At 45.8% G+C, this 4,541-nt stretch overlaps 1 protein-coding gene across 1 annotated transcript in view; it reads right to left on the bottom strand.

Annotated features, from left to right (window-relative positions):
- SERTAD1 (SERTA domain containing 1) overlaps nt 1–1,013 on the bottom strand; it is a 2,902-nt gene extending 1,889 nt beyond the window's left edge. Inside the window, exon 1 of the mRNA XM_011372212.2 lies at nt 818–1,013. The gene's annotated coding sequence lies outside the window, so the exon portion shown is untranslated. The remainder of the gene's footprint in view (nt 1–817) is intronic.
- Nucleotides 1,014–4,541: the final 3,528 nt, after the last annotated feature.

Below are 4,541 nucleotides of genomic sequence, written 5' to 3'. Positions count from 1 at the left end.
GAGTCTACACCGCACACTTCGGGGCGGGTGATGATGGTCGCTTGGAGTAGAAGGCGGTAGCGAACATGTAAGGAAGTTGGTCGATTCCGGATTTATTTGTGAGGCAGAGTGGACACAGCTTGCCGGGAAATCCCGATGGGCACGAGAGTCACTGAGAAGTTTGAGGACCCACACTTTCCCCGGGGCGGGGGGTTCCCTAAAGTTCTGAATCCCTGGCCCAAGCTGCTTTGTTGGGCCAGGCAGCCTGCAGGGTCCAGTCTCCAGGCCCTTGTGCAGCAGGATCTTAAGAGTGACCCCTCACACAACTCAGAACTGGGTCTTCGCCTCTTTCGCGGTAGACCCGGGAGCTCCGGAACCGCAGGAATTCAGCCCCCGACCCCGACTCCGCCCCCTGGGCTCCGCGCCCCCTAGCGGCGCCAGGCGGGCCTTCCCCCGGGAATACCAGCCCCTTAGACCCCAAGACTCTTTACGCAGCCCCGCGTCCCGGCCGTCGTTCCTTGTCTACCACCCGGGGCTGTTTTGCCCTCTCGGCCTCCGCTCGCTACCGGAAGGCAGTGGAGGCGGCTCCTCCCGAAGCGGCGGCGGCGGGGGCGGGTGAGTCACGCAGCCGGAGCCAGAGAGCCGGCGCCTCCGCCCCCTTCCCGGGCTGCGGCGTGATTCACCCAGCTCAGCTGAGGCTGGCGACACTTAAAGGCCCGCGCGTCTCGATCTTGGGCTGCCCCGGCACGTACCAACCGGACCTGGGGATCGAACCTGCCAAAGGACCCGGGCACCAGTATCCCGTCTTTTCCTAGGCCCCTTCCCTTCGTTTACATACCCAGCTCAGAAGCTGCCAATCAGGACGAAGAGGGAGCCACCCGCAGCCAATCAGGAAGCGGCGGCGGCAGCATCGCTCGCTAGCTCTCCTTCTGCAGCCGGCGCCTGGGTCGAGAGACGCAGTTCTGACTCCGGCGCACGACTCTAGGCTCCTGACTCCTCTTAGCTACCGCCCACTCCCGTAGTGGCCCCGCCCTCCACCCAGGGATTGGTCCTGGGCGGTGATGGGCGGAGCCTGTGGAGGGCAGGTTCCAACTGAGGGAAGGTTGGCTTTAGGGCGCATGCCCGGTGGCTGCGTGAGGAGTAGAGAAGGTGGGGAGGCTCTTTGGCCTGGCAGGAAGTGGCGGCGAAGAGTTTTAGGTTGTCAAGGTGCGGGCCATTCACACCTACCCATGCACCTGCCGAACCCAGCAGGTGAGCTTATTACGCAACCAGCCCCCAAAGGGGTCTACACGCTAGACCAGAAAGGCCTGGGTTCAATTTCTGACTCACCACTCACTCGATGTGTGACCTTGGAAAAATGCTTCACTGCTTTGAGCCACACGAAGTCTGTTAAATGGTGATCTTGCATACCTCTTGGGTTAGGAAAATTAAAATAAGATCGTATCTGTTAAGAGCACTATACCAGATTCAGCAAATTCTGGGCAGTAGGATTCAATTGTGGGTGTCAAAAGGTAGTAGTGGAGGCGGGATGCCACTGGGGGTCACATTTTGGGTTCTATTCTCTAATTAGCTGTGTGACCCTGGGCAAGGGTTTTAATCCCTTAGAGTCTCGGTTTCCTCATCTTTATTAAAATGAGGGAAATAATGTTTGGTGCAGAGGATTGTTTTGAGGATTAAATAGAACAATTTGTGCAGTATGCTCAGAGTGGCGTGTGATGTGTCCTTTTGTTCGTGGTAATAGCTGTTGTAATAGCACAGGTGCTTATCAAGGGGATGGGCAGGGGGGTATAGGTAGACAGCAGTTTAATACTTGTCTGATAAACTGACAGTGGGATTTACCTTCTTCAAGTAGCTCATTTGCTAACTCTTCTGAAGCTGTGGGAAGAACTGTTCATTGTGAATAACTCTTTTGATGAAAGTAAGCTCTCAGAAATGCTACCTATATTATGCAGCATTATTTATAATTGCCAAGATATGGAAGCAACCTAGGTGTCCATTGATAGATGAATGGATAAAGCGGGTGTGGTACATATTGTCGACGTAAGAATGTCCAAACCTATAGAGAATTTTTATGAGTTTATCTGAGCCAAAACTGATGCCATGCTGGGAAGCAAGCTCTTAAATGCTCCAGCAAATGACAGTTTTGCAGCTTCTTTTATGCTTTTGGAATTAAGGAGGAAATGTAAGGAAGATTACATGAAAGTGGGAGAAAGCAAGATAGGGTTAGACAACAGGATACTGAACAAGATTACATGCTCTCTTGAGGATGGTTACTCTTCTGAGGGGTCTGAAAAAGAGGCATTTCAAAGGTGTGTTAACCTAGATGTGTAAGAACAATGGACGGTGCTTGCTTAGGGCAAAGATAACCCTTTAATAGGCCTGCGGTATGACTACCCACCATGACCTGCTCAGTTAGTAATTTATGATCAGATCACCCTGTGAGGATACATTCTGACACTGGACTTTGTCAGATTTAGTACATAGCCCTCTTTTCATTCACAATTCCCTCTTTGGGTCATTAATCAATATGAAGGATGCATTGATGACCAACATTTTGGTGGGATAGTGTAGTCACAGCGCTAGGAAGACTCATTCTTAGAAGTCTTAGTACTGACATTGTCTTGTTGAAACGATGGACCATTGGGGTAAGGCAATACCATAACCGTGGGATGTGAATTGAGGCCAAATTTTCCTAAAAAGGAAGGGCACGTGAATAGAAGGCAGTCAGGTCTCATGGGCCTTCATTATGGAAAACACTCTGGATTATTTCTATCCTGTGAACTATTATGATCTGAGTTTTGCCATCTGTCTCAATATATACAATGGAATATTACCCAGCCATAAAAAAGAATGAAATCTTGCCATTTGCAACAACTGGATGGACCTAGAGGATACTATGCTAAGTGAAATAAGTCAGAGAAAAACAAATGCTGTATATGACTTCACTTATATGTGGAATCTAAAAAAAAAAACAAGACAAACAAAACAGAAGCAAACTCATAGATACAGAGAACAAATTGATGGGAGGGTGGTGGGATGGGAGAAAAAGGTGAAAGGGACTAAGAAGTATAAATTGCCAGTTATAAAATTAGTCATGGGATGTAAAGTACAGCACAGGGAATATAATCAATAATATCGTAATAACTATATATGGTGTCAGAGTACTAGACTTACAGAGCAATCACTTTGCAAGCTATGTAAATGTCTAATCACTATGTTGTACTCTTGAAATATATAATATTATAATCGAAAAGTAAAAATTTTAAAATGCTAAGTATACTAGTTGATCCAGACTGCGATGATCAATGGATGCTCAAGCCTTAGGGTGAAACAGGCTCCTGACAAGCTCCTGACAAGCTCCAATCCCTCACTGCACAGATTACTTGCTAATTGCATAGGGAGAAATATCCTTTTATAATGTGGAGATGTGGTGCTCGCCATTTTAATCAGGTAACGAAACTCTGCATCCGTCATAGTGGGACACCCCAACACCAGTGACATTTGATATGCTTCATTAAGAAGTACACAACAATTACTCACACTGGCCAGGACATGGAAGCAACCAAGTGTTCTACAATAGATGATTGGATAAAGAAGCTATGGTACATATATACAGTGGAATATTACTCAGCCATAAGAAGAGATGAAATACTTCTATTTGTAAAAACATGGATGGACCTCTAGATAATCATGCTAAGCAAAATAACCCAGACAGAAAAAGATGCAAATCAAATGATATCACTTGTATGTGGGATATAAACCTAAAAGCAACAAATGAACAGGACAGAGACTCATCGAATGGACTGTAGACTAGTGGTTACCAGAGGGTAGGGGGTGGGAGGAGAGGGGAGAGGTAGATGGGGTAAAGGGTGTCAATATATGGTGACAGAAAGAAATCTAACTATGGGAGGTGAACACACAGTGTGTGTGTGTATATGCCTTACGTTAAAGTGTATAGATGAAACTTATTGGATTTCGTTAACCTGTGTCATCATAAAAAAATAAACTAATTAAAAAAAGAAGTACACAACATTCCCTACTGAGTGTGCCTATTAAATTGAATAACCTGAGTCTCATCTAGGCTCTAGACCCACACTCCAGCTTATAGAAAACAGAAACAAATTAAGCACGAACACAATCAGACAAATACAGAATGTGGGACATCTACAGTACAACAGAACTGTTCCACGAAAAATTCACCTTCAGAAGAACACAAAAAGGGATTACTGGGACTGAGGGAGAGTGTTCCAGAATAAAAGGTACTATATAATTTCCTTATTACAACCAAATAAACATGTGAATTTTCACTGAATCCTGAATTTTTTGGGGGGGGGTTGGGAACAGCTATAAAAGATGTTTTTTGGGAAAATGGGAGAAATTTAAATATTGACTTGATAGTAGATAATATTTCGGAATTCTTAATTCCCTTAGATGTGAACTAGTATGTGATTTGTAGGTGAGGGTCCTAGTCTTAAGACATGGCTGCCAAACTGTTGGGGTAGAATGTCATGGTGTCTACCATTTACTCTCCAGTGGTTCAGAAAAAATATATTTACACATGT

The sequence above is a fragment of the Pteropus vampyrus genome, unplaced genomic scaffold, assembly GCF_000151845.1.
Source record: "Pteropus vampyrus isolate Shadow unplaced genomic scaffold, Pvam_2.0 Scaffold203, whole genome shotgun sequence".
NCBI lineage: Eukaryota > Metazoa > Chordata > Mammalia > Chiroptera > Pteropodidae > Pteropus > Pteropus vampyrus.
The sequence above is the reverse complement of the archived record's forward strand: the minus strand, read 5'-3'. Positions and strand labels throughout refer to the sequence as shown.